The following is a 26897-nucleotide window of genomic DNA, read 5'->3' on the forward strand; positions in this document are numbered from 1 at the left end:
TAGTACAGTGGCTGGCACATAGTAAGCGCTTAACAAATACCAGAAATACCAGAATTATTATTATTATCCAAGGGACCAATTGCACCTTTCCAGAGTGCAAGGAGGAGCTTCTGCCAGGGAAGGAAGAATCAAGCTCAACAAATCTGTTGTTGCCTTACAATCCATCTTCCTTTGCCTCTTCGGTAACCCCCAGGTTTTCCTAGAATTTCTGGGGGGGGGTCTGTGCCACCTTCCAACATTGCATCCACCTCCCTCCCTTACTTTCCCTCTCCTCAGAGGCTGGAAGGACTTACCTAATGCCAATAGTCTTACCCCTCTCCAACCTGGCCCGGCTCTGATTCCCCTGGAAATCAAACAGGAACTCGACAGGCAGGTATGGCCTGATTTTCACTCAGGCCACTATTCCGTTTCTCTCCCAGCCCGGGGCCCGGAGGCGGGCAGCACTGGGAACCTGGCCGTGATGGGTTTTTCTCCTGGCTGGATGAACCAGCAGGGAAAGAGTCAATAATAGGTCACATTTTTGTCCTTCTATCTTGCTTCCTTCTGGAAATGCAGCAGGCCCCTTGCTCTATTCAGTACAAATCAGAAACTTCTTATGTAGCATTTTTCCGAAGTTGGGGAAAGAGACTTAGGAGCTTAGCGTAATGGAGGGTGTGTCCTGCCAGGCCACAGAATCCTAGCAGTGGCTGGCTTCTTGCCCAAACACAGCCTCTGGTGAAAATCAATTTCATTTCAGACTCCTCTTCTGGCCTCTTCTGGGAATCCACCTGCCCCAGTTGTGAAACAAGAATCAACATTGTGCAAAAGCCACTCTTGTCACCAATTTGCATCAGACCTCCGGGATGGGTCTTCCAGCCGCCCTCGACACAGATGTCTCACTGCTGAGTGGGCCCCTGCCCATGGCTTATTTTTCATTCCTCCCCCCTCAAAGGACTCCAATTACGGAGATGAAATTTGTCGTGGAATAGACCACCACTCTCCCCACCTTCAAAGCCTTACTAATATCCCTTCTCCTCCAAGAGACCTTCTCCAACTAAGCCCTTATTTCTCCCTCCTGCATCACCTGTGCACTTGGGTCTTTTTTTTAATGGTATCTTTTAAGCGCTTACTATGGTCCAGCCATTGTTTTAAGCGCTGGGGTAGATATAAGTTAATCAAGTTGGACACAGAGTCCCTGTCCCACATGGGGCTCACAGCCTTCATCCCCATTTTACAGATGAGGTAACTGAGGCACAGAGAAGTGAAGCGACTTGCCCAAGGTCACTCACAGCAGACTAGTGGAATCAGGATTAGATCCCAGATCCTTGGATCTTGAATCTTGGATGTTAAGCACTTGATAGTCACTCCGCCCTCAGGCCCCACTGCACTTAGGAATGTATCTGTAATTTCTTTTCACGTCTGTTTCCCTGGCTAGACTGTAATCTCTTGGTAGACGGGGAACATGTCTACCAAGTCGGTTGCACTCTCCCAAGCCCTGAATACAGTGCCCTTCACATGCAAGTGCTTAGTAATTACCATTGATTGATTAAGCACCTTCTGTGTGGCCAGCACTGTGCTAGGTGCTTGGGGTAGACACAGGATAGATAACTAAATCCTTGTCCCACATGGTCCTCAAAATGTAAGTACTGGGAAGAGCAGGAGTCTAATCCTCATTTTATAGATGAGGAAACTGAGGTCCAGAGAGGTGAAATGAACCGTTAAACTCACAAAGCAGGTCAGTAACGGAGTTGGGATTAGAACCTCCGGTCTTTCGACTCCCAGTTCCGGGTTCTTTCCGCTAGCCCACGTTGCCTTCCCATTAGGTTATGCCGCCCCCCTAGAATATTAGAAATACCATTTTTTTTAAAAAAAAGAGATGAAGCAGCATCAGTGCTGAAAGTACTTGAGAGATACAGTGGCTCCCACTGCTTTCACTGGACTCTCTTAAGAGGTTGGGGAAAGCCAGGTGGTGGTGATCTCAGTAGAGGAGGGGTAGGTTTAGACTGTAAGCCCGTCGAACGGCAGGGACCGTCTCTATCTGTTGCCGACTTGTTCATTCCAAGCGCTCAGTACAGTGCTCTGCACATAGTAAGCGCTCAATAAATACTATTGAAGGAATGAAAGGTTTTCCGGGATAGCGGAGGTGGTCACTCAGTCACCGAAGAAGACCCTGGGTACCCAGTTGAAGGCCTTGGGTCAGAGTCAAGTGGGAGAGGTGGGGCTGCGGTTGCTAGTGACCCAAAATACAACAAGGACTGGGGGTGGGGGTACCATTCCTCACTATTATGAACACTCCCACCCTGGAACCCTCATTCCAGGATTTTTCCTTACATTGGAGCCAAGCCTAGAGGCTGATCCCCTCTAGATTTTAAGCTCACTGCAGGCAGGAAAACTGCCTACCAACTCTATTGTACTGTTCTTTCCCCAGTGCTCAGTACAGTGCTCTGCCCAGAGTAAGCACTCAATAAATACCACTGATTGGTTGATTGGTTCATCCTAGTTTACTTCTAGCACTGAGTAGCGATGAAATGACAGCCTAGTTCCCAATGGAAAATGCCTGTCCCCGGGGGACTGGTGGATATGAAAGAGTGCACCCTTTTCATGATAGAGTGAGAAACGGTGAGTCTCAATGGACAGAGCACGGATCTGGAAGTCAGAAGGACCTGGGTTCTAATCCCAGCTGCGCCACATGTCTGCTGTGTGATCTCAGGCAAGTCACTTCACTTCTCTGGGCCTCAGTTACCTCATCTGTAAAAATGGGGATTCAGAGAGCGAGCCCCATGTGGGCCAGGGACTGTGTCCGACCTGATTGACTCGTATCTACTCCAGGGCCTAGCACAGTACTTGGCACATATGGCACAAGTACCATAGATCAGTATTATCGTCATCCCAGCAGGGGGTGAATCGGGGGGAGGAGATGATGCCCGATGGCATTGACATTCATTCAGGCTTCCCCCTCTCCCACCAGCCCAGAGCAGAGGTGGGGGCACCTGGGGTATTCAGCCCCAGGACTATATCCGTGCCAACACTAGGTAGCCTGGGTCAGTTGGTGGATGAGGGGAAGGAGAACAGATATTGAATCCCCATTTTACAAATAAGGAAACTGAGGCCCAGATCAGTTAATTGACTTTCCCAAGGTCACTCAGAAGGCAATTGGCAAAGGCAGGATTAGAAGCCAGGTCCCCTGACTCCCAGGCCCTTGCCCATTCCATTAGGCCGCACCGCTTCTCTAGTTATTCAACTCATGTATGTTCTATCTCATTATGGGCAGGGGATGTGTCCTCTAATTCTGTTGTATGGTACTCTTCCAAGCGCTTAGAACAGTGCTCTGCTCAGAGTCAGTGCTCGGTAAATTACCATTGATTGATTGACTGAGAAGAGGTTGGAGTTGGGATTGAGGGGAGGTGCCAATGGAAGATTTTCCAGGCCCCGGAGGGGAGAACTGGACCCTGGATTTCCTGGTGAGCACTTGAAGGTGGATTTTTTGACCTTTGGGGAACTGGAAATGCCATAGTGAGGAATAGCCAGTGTAAAAAGTCCCAGACAGACAAGTCCGTGACAATGCATGAATGAAACTTGACCTTCCTGCCTCTAGTCTGTAATCCTGATGTAGGCAGAAAATGTGTGTATTATTATATTGTACCCTCCCAAATGCTTAGTACAGTGCTTTGCACACAGTGAGTGCTCGATAAATACAAATGAATGAATGAATGAACAAATGCTCACCAACTCTGCCAGCTCTTCAGCAGACCGTGCAACTCGATGGCCTATTTTCCCAGTAAAACAAGCTGAATCCCAGGTGGGATTGGGGGGGAGACTTTTAACCAGCCATAAACTGGAAGTCTGGGGCCAGGTGAGCTCTGTCCTTGAGACAGAGAGGAGGCATGGTCCCTGAGGTAACTCTCATTTCTACTGCCCGCTCTAAACAGCCGAACAGCCTCTCAGAGCAGTGCCCCTATACTGGAGCTGGGACTCTGGGGCTGGGACTCCGTCTAGGAACCACCATTTCGCAGCGGGACTCTCCATTCATTCATTTAATTGTATTTATTGAGCTCTTACTGTGTGCGGAGCACTGTACTAAGTGCCTAGAAACCTTCCAGCTGGTACCAGAGGTTCAGCTCGGGCAGAGTCCCTCCGGACTGTGAGCCCGTCGTGGGCAGGGAACATATCTACTGACTCTGTTAAATTGTACTCTCCCAGGCACTTAGTACAGTGCTCTCTACACAGTGAGCGCTCAATACATATGGAGTGATTGAATGGCTGACTGCCCCCCTCCCTGCCCCACAGCACTTATGTACGTATCTGGAATTTATACTAATTTCTGTCTCCCCGTCTAGACTGGAATCTCCTCGTGGGCAGGGAACACCTCCATTATATTGTTATATTGTACTCTCCCAGGAAGCAGCATGGCTTAGTGGAAGGACCACGAGCTTGGGAGCCAGAGGTCATGGGTTCTAATCCCGCTTCTGCCACTTGTCAGCTGTGTGACTTTGGGCAAGTCGTTTAACTTCTCTGGGCCTCAGTTCCTTCATCTGTAAGATGGGGATGAATTTTGTGAGCCCTATGTGGGTCACCCTGATTACTTTATATCTACCCCAGCACTTTGAACGGTGCTTTGCACATAGTAAGCACTTAACAAATGCCATCATTATTATTACAGTGCTCTGCACACAGTAAGCGCTCAATAAATAGGTTTGACTGGTTGATAGGGTGCAGCTCACAATGATCTACCCCTCATCTCAGGGACCCCTGAAGGACTAGCCAGGAGACAGGGAGCCAGTGGGAATTAGGCCGAGGATTTGTACGCTAAATCGGGCTAATTCTGTCCATTAGCCAAAGACGTTTTCAAAGCCCGTGGCTGGGGGCGTTGTGCAATCAGTGACTTCGTATTAGAGGCCGCTGGGGCAGAGCCAAAACAAGGGAGCGTGAGGCCGTGAGAGGTGCTCTCACCCTCTTGATGATGTCAGCACCGGTCAATGAATTTTGAAAACGAGCAGCCTTTTGTGCTAATTGCTGGGGTGGGTGGGAAGGGCACCATGAACGAGGACAGAATGAGGATGAGGAGAAGAAATTCAGTTCACCCAGGCTGGTCTGTTGGTAATGGCCCACGGAAATCTGTTCCTTCAACTGCCCTAGTAAATTCTCCGCCCTAGTAAAGTGCTCTCCCTTGCTGCTGGGCTCCAAGCCCAAATGCCAGTGTTCTTTCCCTGGAATCCAAATCCAAGCCCTCAGGGAGCTGGAGGAATTGGACAGAAAGGCCCCGTTGGCCTCGGGCAGACTTAACGGCAGAAGGAAGCCCTTGTGCAGAATCTAGAATCTAAAATCGAAATCATGTCCTAAACAGAACTCGTCATCCCACCCGATCCCTGTCCTCCCCTAACTTGCTCATCACTATAGACGATGCCACCGTCTGAATCACAAGCCCATAACCTTGGCATTGTCTTCGACTCATCTCCCTCATTCAAACCCTCATATTCAGTGTCAGCAAATCTTCTCCGCTCAACCTTTACAACATCACTAAAATCCTTCCTTCCTTCTCTATCTAAACTGCTAACCCATTAATCCAAGCACTTATCCTGCCTTGATTAGTGCGTCAGCTTCCTCCTTAACCTCCCTGCCTCCTGTCTCTCCCCTCTTCGGTCCACACTTTACCCTGCCTCCCCGATCGTTATTCTACAAAACTATTCAGTCCGTGTTTTCCTAATCCTCAAGAACCTCCAGTGCTTTGCCCATCCATTTCTGCATTAAATAGAAGCTCCTTATCCTAGACTTTGAAGCGCTCAATCATCTTGCCCCTTCCTACCTTACCTCCCTAATTTCCTACTGCAACCCAGCCCGCAAACTTCGCTCCTCTAATACCAACTTACTCACCGTACCTCGATCTCGTCTATCTCGCCGCTGATCCTTCGTCCAGCACCTGCCTCTGGCGTGAAACTCCTACCTTCCTCATATCTGACAGATGTCCACTTTCCCCACCTTCAAAGCCTTCTTAAAAACACATCTTCCCCAAGAGGCCTTCCCTTACTAAGCCCTCGTTTCCTCTTCTCCCACTCCTTTCTGTGCTACCCTTGCATGAGGATTTGCCTACTTTATTCACCCCTTCCTCAGCCCCTTAGCACTTAAGTATATAGCCATAATTTAATTTATTTTAATGTATGTCTCCCCCTCTAGGCTGTAAACTCTGTGTGGGCAGGAAACATGCCTATTAATTCTACTATAGTGTACCGTTCCAGGAACTTAATACAGTGTTCTGCATAGAGTAAGCGCTCAATAAATACATTTGATTGATTGATTGATCAACACAGTTCTTGATGGTTGAGCCGACATCCATCTTGTTAGCCAGCTAAAGAGAGATCCCTTGGGAAGTTGCTTTCGGCACACTTAGTAGCCATTGAACACGAAGTGGAGGTCAGGTTGGCAGGGCCTCCCGTGAGTGCCGGCCTCCTGATTGGGCTGGTGATCACCCTGACTGACAGCTGTTGTCTGGGGGGTGCTGGTGACTCTGAACTGTCCACCTCTGCCCGATGACAGCCTGCCTGGACTCTGGATTCATTCTCAAGGCCCCAGGGTGGTAGTCTATTTGGTGGGGGGGAAGGACAAAAAGGAGCATGGGCCTGAGAGTCAGAAGACCTGGGTTCTAATTCCGGCTCCACCGATTGCCTGCTGTGTGACCTTAAGCAAGTCACTTAACTGCTCTGTGCCTCAGTTTCCTCAACTGTAAAATGGGGATTCAGTACCCGATCTCCCTCCTACTTTGGATCCCGTGTGGGACACGGGATGGTGTCCAATTTGATTAACTTGTATCTACCCCAGTGCTTAGGACAGTGCTTGGCATATAGTAAGCATTTAACATAAACTAAAAACAATAAGAAGAAGAAGAAGAATTAAAACAAGAGTCTGGAAAATCCCAAACTGCAGCCTGTCAATCAGCTTCCCAAGTATCCAGCTCAGGAACATTAGTCTTGTCAAAACAATTCAATCGCTACTAAAGTTGACTTGTCACTTAAGTTCCTCTCCATGCAGATTTTACGTTCAAATTTTCCCTGGGACCTTACAGACACTGCACTGTTCCTGATTTCAGTCTGATGCAAGAAAGTCACTGAAAACCCCCAGAATGAGTGTTTTAATCCTACAGAAGAAATCATGTTGAGAGGGAATAAATCCCCAGATCACCTCTGTGATGTTGATATAGCCAACTGTAGTTGTAACTGGAGAACCATTAACATGCAGCAATTAATCTACTTGGGCAAAATCGAGGTCAACGTCGCAGTTTCGTCTTTCTCCTCCCTGGTTGCTTCCTCCCAGTAGCCCACCATCATGCTGAGCCAGTTAAATCATATTCTGGTGTGTTTTTAAGGCCTGGAGTTTCATCAGCCATGTCCCTCGCCTCCACCCAAGCCCCCCTAACACCACCTCCAACAGGAGGCCTTCCCTGATTGATCCCGTGGCCTTCCCACTGCTGGCAACCACCTCAGCTTTTCATAGGTCTCTTCGTTTCCGTTTCGATTTTACATCAGCGTTCAGCATTCATAGGTCAATTTATTTATTTTTTTCATTCACGACTTTGCATCAATGCTTTCCCTCTCAGCGTCGAGGTATTTATCAGTTTGTGTCTGCTGCTTCTCCCACTAGACTGACATTTCTTCCAAGACAAGGACTACAGCTTCTTCTCTTCCTTCTACTCTTTAGCACCGTGTTCTGATTCAGCAAGACCCATTGCGGGGGGGGGGGAGGGGGAGTAAAATAAGGCTTGCAGGCTAGAACTTGCCCTCCGATCAATTCAATCTGCCAATCTGTTCGTAGAAGCCAATGTCCATTCCTGGCTGGTTCGGAGCCACTTTCAGGCCAGAGATCAGTGGAATGTGGGGGTTGCCGATGGAATCCGGAGCTCAACCAGCCAAGTAGGAGCCGCTGCGGGCTAATGCGCGGCCGATTCCAACCTTCCCCCGCATCCCATCATCCTCACTCTGGTCGTGCCTGTTGGCAGCCCTCCACTAACTCCAAAACAAGGGAAGAGACTCTCTAGCCCAAATCATCACTCACCCTCAGCCTGAGGATCCCCAAATTATTCTGTTGGGATCGATGGTTTGGTGTCCACCTATGGAGTGGAAAGAGCATAGGTCTTGGAGTGAGAAGTCCAGGGTTTGAGTCTGACCCTTGTCCCTGGCCTGCTGTGTGGGATCCTGGGCAAGGACTTAACCTCTTTGGTCCTCTGTAAAATGGGGATAAAATGTACCTTGTGTGGGTCAGGAACTGTATCTGATCTCATGACCTCCTAGCTCCCCCAGTACCTAGGACACAGTAGGTGTTTAATAAGACAAACCTCCCTTCTCTCCTTCTACGTCCCAGCTCGCACTTTGCTCCTCTGGTGCTAACCATCTTACTGTGCCTCCATCTCTCCTGTCTCTCCGGTGATCCCTGGCCCACGTCCTACCTCTGGCCTGGAACTCTCTCCCTCCTCAAATCCTCCAGGCAATCGCTCTTCCCCCCTTCAAAGCCTACTGAAGGCGCGCCTTCTCCAAGAGACCTTCCCAGAGTAAGCCCCACTTTTCCTCAGCTCCCGTGCCCTTCCGCGTCACCCTAACTAGCTTCCTTTGCTCTTCCCCCTCTCCCCGCCCCACAGCACTTATGTATATATCTATAATTCTACTTATTTATATTGATGTCTCTTTACTTGTTTTGATGTCTCTCTCCCCCTGCCCTAGATTGTTAGCCTGTTGTGGGCAGGGATTGTCTCTCTTTATTGCTGTATTGTACTTGCCAAGTGCTTAGTACAGTGCTCTGCACACAGTAAGCGCTCGATAAATATGATTGAATGAATGAGAAGCAGAGTGGCCTAGTGGACAGAGCAAGGGCCTGGGAGTCAGAAAGACCGGACCTCTAGTCTCGCTCCTTATCTGTTGTGACACTTTACTGTGCCTCAGATACTTCATCTGAAAAACGGGGATTAAGGTGGTGAGCCCCATGTGAGACACGGACTGTATCCATCCTAATTACCTTGTATCTCTCCCAGTGGTTAGAACAGTGCCCGGCACATAGTAAGCGCTTAGCCAATACCATTGTAAAAAAAAAATCACACACGCAAAAAAAAAAAAAATCACCTCTCTATTACTGACCCTCTAAGGCCATCAATGCTGAATGAATTTAAAATTGCTCTTTGATTCCAGTTCCCAACTGGCTGCTTCCTGGATTCCTGCCTTGACTTCAGTGAGCCCATGTTGAGGCTCTAAAAGGATATCCACAGGGCATCCTGGAAATTCTGGCAGAGGTGGGAGTTCCTGAGAAAGGAGAGATTAGCAACCTGGTAGAAGGGTTGTTTTTTTTCTTTTTTTAATGGTATTTGTTAAGCGCTTCTATGTGTCAGGCACTGTTGTAAGTACTGGGGTAGATACAAGGTAATCAGTTTAGGTACGGTCCATCTCCTGCCTGGGGCTCACAGTCTTAATCTCCATTTTACAGATGAGGTAATGGAGGAACAGAGCAGAGAAATGACTTACCCAGGGTCACGCAGCAGGCAAGGTTAAGGGTTACATTAGGGGATCTTGGGGTGTTGAGAAAGAAGAGCAGCAAGGCCTAATGGAAAGAGCACAGAGGACCTGAATTCTAATTCTGGCTCCAACACTTAGGTGCTGTGTGACCTTGGTCAAGTCACTTCACTTCTCTGTGCGTCAATTCCCTTATCTGCAAAATGGGGATTCAATATCTGTTCTTCCTCCCACTTAGGCTGTGAGACCCTCATGGATCCTGATTATCTTGTATCTACCCCAGTGCTTAGTCAGGCACTGTAAGATTTAAGCAGTACTTTTTTATTATAATTATTATAATCATTATTATTATTAGAAGGTAAGAGCAAGGGAGGGGGAAGCGAGGAAAGGGAAAAGTCAGAGGATGAGAGAAAGAGCCAGAGAGGATCAGAGAGAGATTGAAGGGGCTGGGAGGGGCCGAGGGAGGGAGGACCCACTGGGACACTAAGGAGTCTAGGGAGGGGAAAGACCTAGAGGAACAGGGAGCAGAGAAGGAACAGGAAAATCAACCTCAGCAACTTTTATAATCCAAAGTACGTCTTTTGGGTCACTCACAAGGAAGCTGGATGGTAAAACTGAACTATGCCAAACCCAAATGTACGTGTTACTGGAGTCCATTCTTAATGTCCCAAATCCTCATTTTTGCTACTTGCGACATTCAGTTTTTGAGACCGAGTCGGATACTTATCCAATTTCTCTCTTTCTCGTAGTGCTGCTCCTCTGGGGGAAAGTTGCAGGGGCTTTTACCCTTTGTCTGCCACTCTCAATGCTCTGAAACATTATCCACAGGATCAATTGATTGGAAGTCCAATGGGAGAGATGTTTTTCAGCTCAGTATGATCAATTCATCAATGCACTTCTAGAGTATGTATCCCTGGAGAACAGAGATTCTTGGACTAGAATTAGATATGTGTGTACTCCCACTTACACGCACACACACACACATATATATATATATATATAAAATCATACATGCATAGACGTACATACATACATAAAGAAGCAGCATGGCATAGTGGATAGAGCGCAGGCCTGGGAGTCAGAAGGTCATGGGTTCTAATCCCGGCTCCGCCACTTGTCTGCCGTATGACCTCCAACTTCACTTCTCTGGCCTCAGTTCCCTCATTTGTAAAATGGGGATTGAGACTGTGAGCCCCACTTGGGACAGGGACTTGCTTGTATCCACCCCACCGCTTAGTACAGTGCCTAACACATAGTAAGCACTTAAATATTATTATTATTATTAATAATGACAGACACAGACACACACACACACACTTCTAACTCGCAGGCCCGTGTTGTATCCACTAAGCTCATTGTGGGCAGAGAATATATTGGGAGAGTTATATTATACTCTCCCAAATACTTAGTGCAGTGCTCGGCACACAGTAAGCACTCAATAAATACAATTGAATTGAATTAAACCACACCGCTTCACCCTGCACAGATCTACTGATGCCATGAGTCAAAGTCATTCAGAGGAGATGAAGTTAAAAGTCCACAAAAGACCTGAATTTAGCTCAAGGCCCTGAATCTGGGGCTTGACAGTGGAGCCCTAAGCCTTCTATCCCTCCCCCCAGTTTCTAGCTACAGGTGGGCAGCCAGGTGGGTGCCCAGCTAGTGCCCAGTGAGAAGGCCGCTGCCGCAGAAAGAGAACCTGGCTCCCACAGAGCACTCTTTGTTTATTGTGCCTCTGTCTTCCTCCTGATAATTAGTATTGGCAGCTTCAGATTGGCGCACTTGTTTTGATCAGTCATTTACCTAGGATGACATAATAAAAGGAATATTGATTCAATCCCTTCTTTCACTGGCTGGGGTCCCACATCAACTAATAAAAAAATCACTAATTGCAGGGGATGCTATAAGCCAAGATTTAGGGATTATATTATTTTGATAACGGAGGGCATTTCAGAACCTCGCCGAGCACGGAGCGGGCCACGTAATCTGACGGGCTCCGAAGCAAAGAACGCTCTGCTTGGCGAAGCCTCGCGTCGGCAAGGCTGACTCTGGCCTCTGCACGGGGACTGGATTCAAAACATAAGCTACGAGGGTGGAACCCTGCAGAGAAGAACCCTCCAAAGACCCGTTGAAAGATGTGGTATCAAATGAATTGCTTGCTTCTTAGAGACTACTTTGATATTTATTGGTTCAAATTGCTCTACTGACTCACTCTTGCGTAAGTTTTCATGGCTCATTTTAATCTTGACATTTCGGGAAGCTAAATCGACGTGGTGTAATGACTGGGTTTACACAGGATAAAAATGAAAGAGGAGATGCAGGGCAGTAATAATTAGAGTCAGGCAATGCATATTTTCACCTAATCTAACAAGGCAATTCATGAGGCCGATAATATGTTAATGAACTGCGCAGCAATGCCAAGCGAGATTAGATGAACAAAGCTTTCTTTTGGCTAAATGAGGGCTTGGATTGTTTTTATTAGACAAATAGCTGTTCATTTTTTTCTTACTCTCTTCTGAAATTACTTAGATAAGGTGCATCATAATAAAGATTGTCATCCAGGAAAATATATCCTTCCTGGTTCGCAATCAATTTTATCCCTTTCCGGAGTGAGGTGCATTGAGGCATACCTGTTGCAGTCCAGAAAAGAGGGAAGTAAAATCTCCCCTTTCCCTCGAGGTTCTAAATCTTCTGATTTTCATGTTAGAGACACAGAACTTTTCTCATGGGATTTGTCATGTACTTTACTATGTGCCAGGCACTGTACAAAGCACTGGGGTAGATGTAAGACAGAAACAGCATGGCGTAGTGAGCACGGGCCTGGGAGTCAGAGGGTCGTGGGTTCTGGTTCTGGCTCCACCACTTGTCTGTGTGACCTTGGGCAAGTCAGTTCACTTCTCTGGACCTCAATTCCCTCATCTATAAAATGGGGATTAAGGCAGGGACTCTGTCCAGCTCGGTTTGCTTGTATCCACCCCAGCGCCTAGTACAGTGCCTAGCACGAAGTAAGCCCTTAACAAATGCCATCGTTATTATCGTTATTATAATCGGGTTAGGCACAGTCCCTGTCCCACACAGGGATCCCGGTCTTAATACCCATTTTAGAGATGAGGAAACTGAGGCACAGAGAAGTTAAGTGACTTGCCCAAGATCACAGAGCAAACAAGTGGCGAATCAGAATTAGAACCCAGGTCCTTCTTACTCCCAGTCTTTATCCACGAGGCCACACTGCTTCTCTGAATAAGTTTTCCGGATGGCCAAATGAAATTTGCAATCCTGAGCCACAAGCCTTAGAAAGGCTCCCCAAACTACTCATCAGATTCTTTCTTCATCTTCTTTTCTCTACAGAAGATCATTTTAATGCTTTAACAGAATATTAATCAAACCCTGCAAATTCAAATTTCCTTGACAAGCACACTGACTCGCAGAGAAAAAAAGGGTTTCCTGAGGTTTGGATGAGTTCAGACATGAGCAAAGTCATCCTCCAAGTTTTACTAGGTCCTCAGAGCATTTCCCTTCAACTTCCTGAAAGATTCCCTCCGGCCCAAGGGAAAGGGATCAGCTGGCTCTCAAGGGATGGCATTGCTCATGGCATCATATTATCCGTGGGATGGCATTACCCGCAAGACACATTGACCATAAGACAGCACCGTCCCCAGGATGGCATAGCCCGCGAAGACAGCATTGCCCACAGGACATCTGGGTTCTAATCCTGGCTCCACCACTTGTCAGCTGTGTGACCTTGGGCAAATCACTTTGCTTCTCTGTGCCTCAGTTACCTCATCTGTAAAATGGAGATTAAGACTGAGCTCCATGTGAGACAGGGACTGTGTCCAAATAGATTAACTTGTGTCTACCCCAGCACTTAGTACAGTCTATTCCGCGTAGTAAATGCTGAACAAATACCCCCCCCCAAAAAACTATGGTAGGATGCTCGTAGGATGACATTCCCGCAGGAAGGCTTTGCCCACGAGACAGCCTTTGCCCTTGGGATGTTCCGTGGTGCCACTTTTCCACTCCTCACTCTTTTGGGGCACCTCTAGGCCCCAGTGTGTGGGCAACAGTGGGGAGCGTTGACTGTCCCTTGGCCTCCGGGCTGCCTGGGGTCACTTTCTTCCATGCACCTAAAGGGCCAGGCACCTGCCCCTGCCTCAGGAAGATTCCTGAGAACTGTAGAGTTGAGAATGCCCGAGTCCTAAGCAGTCAGCTAGATAAATTATTACTGTTATTGTTATTATTATTGTTGTATTATTATTATGTGATAATAATAATAAGTGTGGTGTTTGTTAAGTGCTTGTTACCTGCCAAGCACCAAACCAAGCGCTGGGGTAAATAGGAGATAATTAGTTCCGGAATAGTCCAGGTCTAAGGAGGAAGGAGATTAGGTATTCAATCCCCATACTACAGATGAGGAATAGAGAAGTGAAGTGACTTGCCCAAGGTCACCCAGCGGGCAAGTGGAGAAGATGGGATTAAAACGCGGGTCTCCTTGGCAGCCCCAAAAGACCACGTAGTGGGAAAAGTCACGATGCAGGGAAGTGAGGCTGGGGACTGATCTTCGGCTATGTGGACGTGGAAGGGGACTGATCATCTGTCCGTTATCCATCCCCTCAGATTCTCATTTGGTTTGAAATAGTTCCTCAAAGCCATCTGGAAGGGGTTTGATGGATCCAGGATCTAGCAAGGACAGGCCCAATGAGAGGTATGAAACTCTGACCGGATCCAACACCATTCAGTCCGTGTTTCCCTGGGCCACGGTGGAGGCCTTTGATGCCTCTTTCCCACTGTGCTCTTTCGAAGGACCTGGGGAGAGGCTCTAAACTCGCTTCAGCTCAGCAGCTCGGGAGACAGCCGGCTCTTGGGGCATTACCCAGTCTCACTGCTTCACCTCCTGGGCTTGGGACAACTTTCCAGGGTGTTGGATCAGGGGAGTTTCTTTCAGAGGTCAGAGGGTGAATGGCCCTTTCATCATTAGTGTCTCAAAGGTTCTTCAGTTTGTTTCTCTCCTGTCCTTTTATCCTCCTTTTCCTGCCACTCTCTGTCTGCCCTCTTGCCCTCCCGCCAGGTGCCCAAGTTGGCAAAGCCTTGAAATGTGGCCACTTGCATAGAGTCAGACTAAGGGAGCCATTTTATATATGTGGAATTAAAGTTTGTTATCGTTCCCTAGTACTGCTCAGCAAATTTAGGGCTTCCAAACTGCTTACCTAATTAAGCCTCTCAGCACCCTTATGAGGTAAGCCTGAACTATTATCCCCATTAAGCAGATGAGAAAACTGAGGTACAACTCATCGTCAGGCCCCAGAAAGTCAGGTCTAGGCCCAGATTTAAGACTCAAATCTCTCACTCGGAAGAACTGAGCTTTGCTTTGTGGCCAGAACCGGACTGGTCCATTCCACCTTTAGTCTAGGGGCACCAGTAGCTATTTCAGATGGGCTTTGTACCTGCTGCTTTGGTGAGGCCCAAGCAGAGATGGCCCTCCGGTTCTGATAATGAGGCCAGAGCCTAAATGCCCAATCCACATCCCCCATTACAGTGTAAGCTCCTTGTGGGCAGGGAATGGGTCACTTTATTAATCCGCACTTCCGGAGCGCCTAGTTTAATGCGCCGCATTAAGTACAGTGCTCTGTACATGATGAGGGCTCCATAAATACCATTGTTGAAGTGTGTACTCAACAAATATTGCTACTACAACTCTGCTGCTACTAATATCACTACAAGACGGAGGGGGTTTCTCCCTGTGGTCGCAGCCCACTGGGGCTCTTGGTTCCCCTGCCTCAGACCCTCCTTTCCCACCCGTAATGAATCAGGTGTTTTTCAAAAGGCAAATTAGGCCTCTTAGAAGCAACAGTCTGCCCCGAGACAAATTGAATGGAGTTTCTTCTGGCGTTTTCCACTTCAATTAACTTTCAGGCTAGTATATATCAGAGGTGCAAATCTCACTGCATTATATGACCACAAACAGGGATGTGGCCAAAGGTAAACCCAGCATTATGTCTTTAAGTACTCATTGGAGACACTTGTAATCATGTTTATTAGTGGTGCCCTCCCCGGCGTAATGAACTTTGATGAAATAATGAGGGCACACTGGCGCCTCTAGGATGAAGGAGGCTGTCCTTGCCTGCTACAGACCTCCCTGGAGCCAGCCGGCTGCACAAACGCTCTCAGCTAGAGCTGCAGGGAGGAAGAAACTCTGGCAAACCACCCCTTCCCAGATCCTAGCCTTCCGGTGGTTTTTTTTTCTGAGTCACTGGGCATTCTCAAGCCTCCTCAAGAAAACCCCCGAGTCCCAAGTGGGGCGGGAGTTGGGGTGATTGTTGGACTTGGGGGCTGGCGGTTAGAGGGCCTGGATTAACAGGAGTTGGCTTGCATTTTTCCGGGTGGGGGTGGTTTCCTCTGGCTCTTCCTTTGGAATGAAGGATCCGGCCCGATCCCGGTTGTGAATTTCTAGCCGAGAGGCAGCCCTGTTTGAGGAGCCCACTTCTGGGTTGCGATCAGAGGCCCTCTTCCACTCAGCTCCACTTCCGGTTCAGCAGGAGAAGGAAACTGCAATCTCCTCTGACTGCCCATGGAGATTTAGAAAGCCCACGAGTTCTCAGATCCACCAGATTTGGCTCAATCGCTGGTCATCTTTAATCAGCCAATCATTTATCGAGTGCTTACTGTGCACAGAACGCTGTACTGAGCACTTGGGAGAGTACAACGCGGAGTAAATAGACACAATCCCTGCCCTTAAGGAGCTTATAGTCTTGATCCCTTGCATGTGTGTATATGTGTTAATTTCACCTGCATATCCAAGGATTTATTCTGATTATTCTATTTGTAGGGAATACTATCTCTGGCTTCTTCTGGTAGGGTGAAATATCCTTCTGGGCAGGGAACTTCATTACTCTCCTTTATACTTTCCTACGTGCTGAGAACAATGCTTTGCACCCAACTGAAGCTCGGTAAATACATCTCTTTTAGACTATCCTGTGAGGGACAGAGACTGTGTTTGATCTGACCCTGACCCTCATACTTAAAAACAGATATTCCTCAACTGCAAAATGAAGATTCAATACATATTCTCCCTCCCCTGTGAGCTTCATGTGTGACAGGGACTGTGTTCCATCTGATTGTAGTGAGAAGCAGCGTGGCCTAGTGGATAGAGCACAGGTCCTCCACGAATCAGCTGTGTGACCTTGGGCAAATCACTTAACTTCTCCGCGTCTCAGTTCCCTCATCTGCACAATGGGAACCCAATACCTGTTCTCCATCCTACTTAGACTTTGAGCCCCTTGTGGGACCTGATTATCTTCTATCCCAGTGTTTAGTACAGTACTTGGCACATAGTAAGCACTAAACAAATCCCCCCAGCACTTAGTACAGTGCCTGGCACAGAATAAGCGCTAAATGAATACCATAAAAATAAATGGAATAAAAATAAATTGAGTGTTGACTCTAGTGCTTAGATATAATAAGTGCTTAAGTACCATTATCATTATTATTGTTGTTGTTATTATTATTAGTACTACGACTAGTGGTGTGGAGGTTGACAGGTGAGTTCATGTGACCTTTAGCAGAGTGCCTTTATCCCTGGATGCTTCACAAACAAGAAATCATAACCAGGCACTACCTCTTCTGAAACAGACCAAAGTCCTTTTAACCTAAGATTCTGGTTGAGACCAGTGGCACCCGAATTCCTGAAAGAACCGAGTTATGGTTGCCCTTCTGGACTTGCATTTTCACGGGTAGGGAAGGGGCACCTAACCATCCAAACTTCCCCTTTCCATCCCTAACTTTTCCTCCAGTAACCCATTACTGGACTTCTTCCCAAATCTATCCAACCTCTCTTGAACCTGCTATTTTCAAGTGCCCAACTTCCTATAGACATAGACTCCACATATTTTCAACCTAATGTGGGGAAAAAAAGTTTCCTTTTATTTGTTTTGAGCAAGCCACCCTCGGTTGTCAGTGGAAACCCTCCTGCAGCGTTGATGAGGGATTTGATGAATACCAATTCCACGTTCTCCTTACGATTTTGCAGACATCAATCCTGTCTCCTCTCTGGCTTCATCTTTCCAAACTAGGAAATTCTGTCGGTCCCCATTTAGCCTCCTACAGTGGCTTCTACAGTCCAGTAAGGGGAGATAGTAAAATAAACAATTTTTTTCTATCACAGAGAGAGTGGAGATCTTGGGAGGAGACAGCGTCTCTTCCAAGGGCACATGAGGTCAATGGTAGACCAGGAGTTCTGACTTAAAGAACCTTACCCTGGGTTCAGGATTTCAGGAGATAGGTCACTAGAAAGGATGTGCCCATGGCGGGGGCCACATCATACACTTCTGTATGTCTTTCAAGTGCAGTGTGATGATGATGATGGAAAAGCCACTCTGGGGACAGAAGGAACCTCAGAGGCCAAGTCTTTTGGCCCACAGAACAGTTCGAAGTTACTGCTTTAGCATCTTCACGGCTCCTGAAGGCCCATCTTCTGCTCCAGTGGCAACTGGGATTGTGTAGGGCGAGGAGAGTCGGATGGGCAGTGGCTAACTCCCTGTTTCCAGCCTGCTCCAGGCAAGGAAATCCTCCCTGGAATGAAGAATGCCACGCCAGCAGAAGGGGAGGAGCTTTTGACTAGCATCCAGCTTCCCTCCGTGTGGGGACGGAGTAGACGTCCTCTTCCCTGGAGATAGAAAGTCTTATTTCGGAGCCTTTCGATGCCAGAAGGGAGATAGAAAGTTTTATTTCAGAGACTTTCAGTGCCAGAAGGGAAAAGGCCAAGCCATCCTACTGGGAGTCAGAATTTGAGAGAAGGACTCGGGTCTTCTCCAGACTGAATTACCGAGGGCACCGCTGCTTCCTCTCTTCCACTGTCACCTACAGGAAAGCCAGGGCCAGATAAGGAAGGCAGCGTGACTAATCCTGCTTGTTATCGTTCCCAGGGCCAGCAGGTCATTTCGTTTTTCCCTGATGACTAGAGTCACTATGAAGTATCGTCAAAGGGCTAAGAGATTTAAGCAAGAGGTAGGACCAGAGGGCTTTCGAATCGTACATGAAACAGGAGTTGTCACAGACCTACATGCGTGGCTCTGGGGCACAAAATTGGCTGCAAATGAGCTGATGCACATAGGCATATACACCTGCCCCAGAGGGGCACGTGCACGCACACACACACACACAGTCACAAGCTCATACTCAGGCCCTCTTATTCAGACACATACACTTGCAAAAAATGCTGACGGACAGTGAACGTAGTCACGGTGGAGATTGTTGGGACTGACAGGCCCTAGGCTTTCACCTCTTCCTTCTCTACGATCACGCCTCCACCCCTATGGAATCAGCACCTTTAACCTTTAACCTTCCCACCCATCCCTATGGAATTAGCACCTAAAACCACCCCAGAACCCCCCATGGAATCAGCACCTCCAACCCACATTTCCCAACCGAACCTCAACCATGTCGCGGATCCCTGCAGATAGGGTCTGGCGAATTGCGGCGTGCCGGCTTCTCATCCCAGGGTCACTAGCGTGGTCCGGAGGTATGTGACCACCCCCGAAAGAGTGGGAGAGTGGACAGATTGCTCAGCTGCAGCTCAGCCCATTGCTTAGAACAGTCTCCGCTCGCCAGCAGCGGTGATACCCTCTCCAGAGAAACAGGAAGAGATGAGGTGGAGTCCTAGTGGACAGGCTTTCCCTCTTGTGGCCTCTCCTTACAGGCGGAGAAGCAACGTGACCTAGTGGACAGAGCATGGGACTGGGAGTCAGAAGGACCTGGGTTTTAATGCCGGCTCTGCCGCTTGTCTGCTGTGTAACCCTGGGTAAGTGACTTCACTTCTCTGTGCCTCAGTTACCTTGTCTGTAAAATGGGGATTAAGTCTGTGAGCCCTATGTGGGACAGGGACTGGGTCCAACCCGATTAACTTGTATCTACCCCAAAGCTTAGTACAGTGCCTGGTACATAGTAAGTGCTTAACAAATATGATAAATTTAAAAATAAAACCAAGAGGCATGCAGCTCTTCCAGGGAATTCACAACCAGCGATCCATGGAGGGACTTGTTGAGGGAGCTGGGGTGTCAAATCTTCCAGGATTTTAGTAGCCACGGCTTTTCTCCTGGGCCACGATAGGGGGGAGGGTGGGGAGGAGGTGTGTGGGTGTGTTTGTGCACACGTGCATGCATGTCGAGTGGGTGATCACCTTTGTGGGAGTTAACTGTGCAGCTCTGCCTGGTGCTTCTCCACTCACTACACAAAGGGGAGGGTCCTCCTGGGGACAGCTTGCTTGCCTCCTGCTTGCTGCCTCTTTGTTCCCCACACTCCCCAAGCTCCACCCGGCCATCCCTCGCCCTGCCAATATCCGCCCAGCCGGACCCATCACCGAGGCAAAACTACCCGAGAAAGATCATCTCTTTTCACGGGGATGAGGTTAGGACTGGAAAAAAAAGTTCCATTCACCTCAAAGTCCCCTTCCGTCTCCTCAGCTAAATGCTCACTAAGGCCTGTTAGGATTTCATGCCACACCCCTGGTAGTCCCCTGTGGTTGCCTGCTGAAATATTGACAAACTCACGCGCTTCTACCCCTCAAATCTCACGATGCCTCTCGCCCAGCTCCTCTGGGCCCCAGTTAACCACATGACCCCAGGGCCTGCCGGGAAGAACCTGCTGTTTGTGATGATGGACTGGAGAGAGGTGAAACAGACATGTGGACAGTGAGTAAAATGCCCTGAACATGAAATCAGTTTTCAGTCGTCATCTCATTTGAATATATAACATATTACATAGCACCTTCTCGGCATTTGTGTACACAAGTATATTTTACTGAACAATCAGTGTATCTCTTCTGATTCCACTCCTTGTAAATACTTTTATGTCAGTCTCCCCCATTGGAGAGTAAGTTCTTTGTGGGCAAGGAATGTGTCTTGGGGTTCTGTTGTACTTTCAGAAGTGCCTCGTACAGTGATGATAATGGTACTTGTAAAGTGCTTATTTTGTGCCAAGCACTGTTCTAAGTACTGGGGTAATCAGGTTGGACGCAGTCCCTGTCCCACACTGGGCTCATACACTTGATCCCCATTTTTTTACAGATGAGGTCACTGAGGCATAGAGAGGTTAAATGACTTGCCCCAGGTCACACAACAGAAAGTAGTGGATCCAGGATTAGAACCCATGATCTTCTGACTCCCAGGCGAGAGCTCTATCCACTACACCATCTTCCCCTCATTTGGGACTTAATAAAAACTATTACTGTGACTTTTATCATTGGTACTTCACAGTCAAAGTGCCTTGTTTTCCTCATCTGTAAAATGAATTAAATACCCGTTCTCCCTACCCCTTAGACTGTGAGCTCCATCTGGGACCAAGATTGGGTCTGATCTGATTGTACTGTATCTACGTCAGCACTTAACACCGTGCTTGGTACATAGTACACAGTACATAGTAAACTGTTTACAGATGAAATTGTGATATTTCTTAAGCGCTTACTATGTGCAAAGCACTGTTCTAAGCGCTGGGGGATCAGCTTGTCCCACGTGGGGCTCACAGTTTTAATCCCCATTTTACAGATGAGGTCACTGAAGCACAGAGAAGTTAAGTGACTTGCCCAAAGTCACCCAGCTGGCAAGCGCTGGAGCCGGGATTAGAACCCACGACCTCTGACTCCCAAGCCCGGGCTCTTGCCACTGAGCCACGCTGCTTCTCGATACCATGTTATTGTCAAAGTAACATAAATGAGGGAATTAGAGTTCACAAATCTCTATAATTCATGGACGAGGGCATTCTACCCCTGCATTAACCAGATTTTGATCAAATTCCCCCATAATTGCTCAGCTGAGCACTTCCCTTTGCCCATGGGGACCCAGCCTCCCGGCGGCCAGTGAGTGGGCACTGTTCAATCATTCGATGATATTTATTGAGCATTTACCATGTACCAAGCACTCTACTAAGCGCTTGGGAGAGACAAATACTGTAGAGCAGGAAGACTCGGTCCCTGCCGACGAGAAGCTCACAGTCTTGAAGGTGAGACAGAATTCAGTGAATCAGTGCAATTTATTGATAATTGAACAAAATAAATTACCGGGGGAAGAAAGGGAAACTTTGGGCACCAGTTTGCTTATCCACTCCGCTTGGTTGTCCTCTACCAACCCAGAATCTGGACAGTCAGACCCTTAAATTCACACCTCTCTATTGTTCGGCCTGACCGAGCTACAGCTTTGTAAGACAAGTTGGTGTCTGTCTGTGAAACTCAACATTGGCCAAAACCAACTCCAGACTGCCAAGGTGCCAGAAGCCACGGGAAGCATTTGAGTTATAGTTCCAGATCATCCCATTTCAACTCAGCCTCAGCCACAGAAGATTGACTTTCCGCCTCAGTCACGTGGCGGGGAGCATGTCATATTGTAGTCTTAGGGGTTTTTAAACGAATTTCTGTTTAACCTCGGCTGTGACCCCATAAGTAAGCAAGTTACCAAATAGGCTTGATTTCTGTTTGCTTAAAGAATGTTGGCTTCCCCTGTGACAACCTAAGTGTATCATTCGCTCTCCTATGGATATGTGCTGAAGCTTGTTTTCTGGAGGTGACTTTCTTTGCATCCTTAATTGACATTTTTTAATAACAAATGCACATGTATCTATTTGCTCAAGTACTCCAGTTAATCCTCTGCTGTTAATTAAAGGTCTAGACTCCCTGTCTCTGAACCTGCCTCTGGATATTTGTCTTTACGGTTTTGTACTTGGACACGCAGGAGAGATGAACCCTAAACTTCACGCCCCATGGCCCAATCCCATCTGGAATGGCTGTGGCAGGGGTGGTCCAGGAGAGCTGCCTGATAGGAAGAGAAAGCCTTGGTTAATGGAATTCTCCTCTTCCTCTTCCTTTTCCCTTTACCCTCCCCTTTCTTCTCTCCTTTTCCTTCTCCTTCCTTCTTGCTGCTGCATCTTCTGCTCCAGGCAAGTAGAATGGAAGGTTCCACTCCCCACCCTTGCAAGTCTAAAGATTGTACATTTTCCAGGACGGCTAGAATCTTTGCTGGTGATTGCTAAGATCTGAGTCCCCAGGAGGTTGGAAAGGTTGAGAATTTGATTTTCCCAGCAAGGGCAACCCTCAGACATTGCAGCAAGAAAGCATCCTTACAAACTGGGGTGTTTACCTGCTCTTGCCCCCGATCCCCTTAGCCCAGCCCTCTCCCTTCCCCTTCTCCTGCCCCCTTGGGGAAGTCTGCATGGAGTCAGGACCGTCGATTAAGCAGAAGTGAACTTTTTCTCTCCTCAATCCAGATTTTGCCACCGTAAATCTCCGGTGACCCTAGAAACAATTCACTTTCCAAGTCATCAAAGTTCAGCCCTTTGCAACAATAAATGAGTAATTAACTGAACAAATGCAATTAATAGATCTGTAGTGACGCGATAGCTGGGGCAGAAACCTATTAGGGCAGATTTAATTAAAAATGCATTAAAATTTCCCAGCCCCTCTCCACACCCAGAACCTTCCCCATGAAAGCCTTCTCCATGATTAACTCTGACTCAGCCTCTGACCCCGTGGGCATGATCAGTGGCCCCGGCTGGATCTGTGCAGTTCATCGCAGGCCTTAATGGGTTTAATAGGGAGATTAATCCCATTAAATGCTTCTCATTTAAGAAACATCTAAACTGTCAAGGTGAGGCTAATTGGAGGAAAACCTTGAAGAGATTGGCTGTTTGCAAACTGAATGCGTGGCAAGGAAAAGTGGATATTTAGGGACCTAAGCTTCACCCAACTCTCAAATATCTGAGGTCATGGGTTCAGGCACGGAGTGAGTAATGAAAACACGATTATAATCCCCAAACTTGATTTTAGCTGTAAATTTCAATCTCCTTCCCCAATTTGCAAACAAACAAACTTTGTCAAGGGCTTCTAACAGGCACGAAATCTGACTGGCGTAGGCTTCGTTACCTTTGTCCGTCTCTAGACTCCCTGACAGAGGGACTTTAAAGGCTTTAGCACCAAGTCAGACCAGGGTGTGGGGGAATAGGCGGAAGCATCTACTGACAGTGTGAGGGAGTTGGTTAGTGTCAGGGAATTGGTTATACCATCTTCCGGCAGTCTAGGGGAGTTGGTTGAACCACCTTCAAGCAGAGTGCGGATAGTGGTGGCTGCCTTGTTGCCCAGCCCTTTAAGGAGGCCCATTAATCCTCAACTGGTGATGTTTTTTCCATCTTTACGTGTGCGGAGCTTTGTATTGAGCACCTGGGAGAGTACAAAGCAGCAGAGGTGGTTGACACATTCCCTGCCCACAGTGAGTTTACAGTTTGGACTCCCAGCCCCGCAATTCGGCCTATTCAAGTTCATCCAGAGCCACTTGGGATTTTTGTTCATTTTGTTTTCCAAAGCCTGACTCAGGCAGGTCCCACAAGCTGAGATTGATTGCTACAGCTCCCGGTAGCGTAGTCACTGATAGCCTTCAAGAGCATTGCGCACACTTTTGCCAACCCCCAGTCCTGCCAACAGGACTGGGCAGAGAACTGACCGACTGACACCTGGGCAGACCAGTGTCAAGCAGAATGAATGCCCACCCCCTCCCCCAGCCAGCTGCTGAAACTATTTTTCCCAGATAGCAGAGTTGGGTCTCCTGAAGGAGGCTGGGTACTGGCACCTCAGCAAGCCTGCGCTGGTTTAAAAATAATAACTGGGGTATTTGTTGAGCGCTTCCTATGCGCCAGGCACTGTACTGAAAGCTGGGGTGGATACAAGCAAATGGGGTTGGACATCATCCCTGTACCACGCAGGACTCACAGTGTTAATCCCCATTTTACAGATGAGGTAACTGGGGCACAGAGAAGTGAAGTGACTTGCCCGTCGACACACAGCAGGCAAATGACGGAGCAGGGATTAGGGCTCATGACTTTCTGACTCCTCTCCCCGTACTCTATCCACTATGTCACGCTGCTACTTGTCAGCTGTGTGACTGTGGGCAAGTCACTTCACTTCTCTGGGCCTCAGTTACCTCATCTGTAAAATGGGGATTAAGACTGTGAGCTTCACGTGGGACATCCTGATTCCCCTGTGTCTACCCCAGCGCTTAGAACAGTGCTCGGCACATAGTAAGCGCTTAACAAATACTAACATTATTATTATTATTATTATTATTCTCTGGTTTCTTTGGGAGCCCTGTGGGGAATTGGACTGAAAATGGGCTACGGAGCCTGACTGGGCTGGGAGACCCAGATTCCTAGCACTATTGCTAAGTGTGATGAAGGGGCTGAATTGGGGAGGGGACGACAGGATGGAGCAGGAGGAAGGAAAAGAGACGGATGGAGTAGGGTGCTTGCTAGTTCACTTGTCCAAACAGACAGTCTGGTTCCAATTTTGGTTTGGTTCCATGTTTGGTTCCAATTTACTACTGGATGCTTCTAAACTCACTGTGGGCAGAGAACATATCTACCAACTCATATTATATTCCACCAAGCTTTTAATACTGTGCTCTGCACAGAGTGAGTGCTCAATAAACACCACTGATTGATTAATCGATTGTTTCTGTGTCCTTTCTGGTGGAAGGGGCATGGGAGTCAGAAAGCCCAGGTTCTAGTCTCAAATCTGCTACTTGTCTGCTATGGGATCTTAGGCAAGTCACTTAACTCTTTTGTGCCTCAGTTTCTGCATCTGCAAATGGGAAAAAAAAATACCTGTTCTCCTTCTCTCTTAAATTGAGTGCCCCATGTGGGACAGAGATTGTGTCTGATCTGATTATCTTGTATCTACCCTAGAGCTTAGCACAGTATTTGGCCCATAGTAAGCATTTGATAAATACCATGATTATCGTTAACGCTGAGTCTCTCGGCATGACGGCTCCTCCTGCCGAGTTCTGCAGTTTAGATAGGGTGACAGAGTTCATACACACCCAGGAGAGGGAAAGGAAGACCCCGGAGAAAGTGAGGGGGCTGGAGGACTGGGGAAGAAACTCTCTAGAATTGGCCAAACTCGGGCATAATTCTGCAAAACATCACGTTACACCACGTGCCCGGCGTAACACAGGTGACAGCACGTGCCTCTCTTTGCCCGGCATTCGGGAGGGCCTAGGAAGGAACTATTATGAACTGGGTCCAGATTGCACCCAAAGCCACTCCTCTACCTTCTACCCAAGTTTTTCCAGGGACAAAAAGACTGGATCAACACTGCTGAGTCTTCTGAAGAGAGAAGCACCGGCAGCTCCGCTGTCTCCTTGCAGCAGGAGAAGAAGCAAGCAGCTCAGACCCAGGATAATGAGCCCGGGGAAGAGGATAAGAAGGATTTCAAGGGGCCTGGTGATGACTTCAGGGTGCACAAACAGATGATATCATGAGGAATCAAGTAATCACCGCGTGGAGGGATATAAACAAAGTGTTCCACCAAACAGGTGAATCATCCTTGTGGTTACGCTATATACGGAACAGTTGAAATGGGTGAATTAAAAGGCTCAGGGGAGTGAGGTGCGCATCCGAGTGGCAACTTTACTGACTTTCATTGCCCTCGGCAACTTCGGAAAGCCATGGGGGTTCCTGCCTGGCTAGTTAGGAAGTCAAGTGGCACCTGACATACAGTCATTCTCAGCCTGGGATTCTGGGGAGAGAAGGAGTCTAGACCGTGAGCTTCTCGTAGGCAGGGAATGTGTCTGCCAACTCTATTGTTTTCATTTGCTCAGTCAATTGCATTTATTGAGCACTTACTGTACTGTACTAAGCACTTGGGAAGTACAATTCAGCAACAGAGACAATTCCTTCCCACAGTGGGCTCAGTTTTGTACTCTTCCAAGAACCTATGGTCTGGTGGATAGAGCACAGGTCTGAGGGTCAGAAGACCTGGCTCCTCATCCTAGCTCCGCCACTTGTCTGCTCTGTAGTCTAGGACCAGTCAATCAATCAATCAATCATACTTATTACACTTACTGTGCACTTACTATGTGCAGCAATCTGTTCTAAGTGCTTGGGAGAGGACGATACAAGAGAATTAGCAGACACGTTCCCTGCCCATAATGAGCTTACACTAAGTTATTTAACTTCCCTGTGCCTCAGATACTTCATCTGTAAAATGAGAATTGAGACTGTGAACTCCATGTGGGACGTGGACTGTGTCCAACCTGATTAGCTTGCACCTACCACGGCGTTTAGTGCAGAGCCTGTTACATAGTAAATGCTAACAAATACCATTTTTTTTAAAAAAAGTTCACTCAGTACAGTTCCCTCCACCCAGTAAGCATTCAATAAATATCACTAGTTGATTTCTAAAAGCTACACCCGCTGCTGGCATCAAATTTTATTTCCTCCAATCCAGAGAACTTGAATTAATGACAGAGGAGAAGTTTCTGTAGAAAACTAGATGGGTGAAGTCAGTCGAGTGCTTACTGTTGAGTGCTTACTGTGTGCGGAGCATTGTACTAGGCATTTGGGAGAGTATAATATAACAGTGTAACAGACGCATCTCTTGCCCACAGTGAGCTTACGGTCTAATGGGGG

The 26897-nt window shown here is 47.8% G+C and overlaps 1 long non-coding RNA gene across 1 annotated transcript in view; it reads left to right on the forward strand.

Annotated features, from left to right (window-relative positions):
• Window positions 1-26897, forward strand: part of LOC114806347 — a 120870-nt gene that overhangs the window by 83737 nt on the left and 10236 nt on the right. The window contains exon 2 of the long non-coding RNA XR_003754374.2: window positions 25550-25801. This is a non-coding gene — a long non-coding RNA (uncharacterized LOC114806347). The remainder of the gene's footprint in view (window positions 1-25549; window positions 25802-26897) is intronic.

This window comes from Ornithorhynchus anatinus, chromosome X1 (genome assembly GCF_004115215.2).
Source record: "Ornithorhynchus anatinus isolate Pmale09 chromosome X1, mOrnAna1.pri.v4, whole genome shotgun sequence".
In the NCBI taxonomy this organism is placed as follows: Eukaryota; Metazoa; Chordata; class Mammalia; order Monotremata; family Ornithorhynchidae; genus Ornithorhynchus; species Ornithorhynchus anatinus.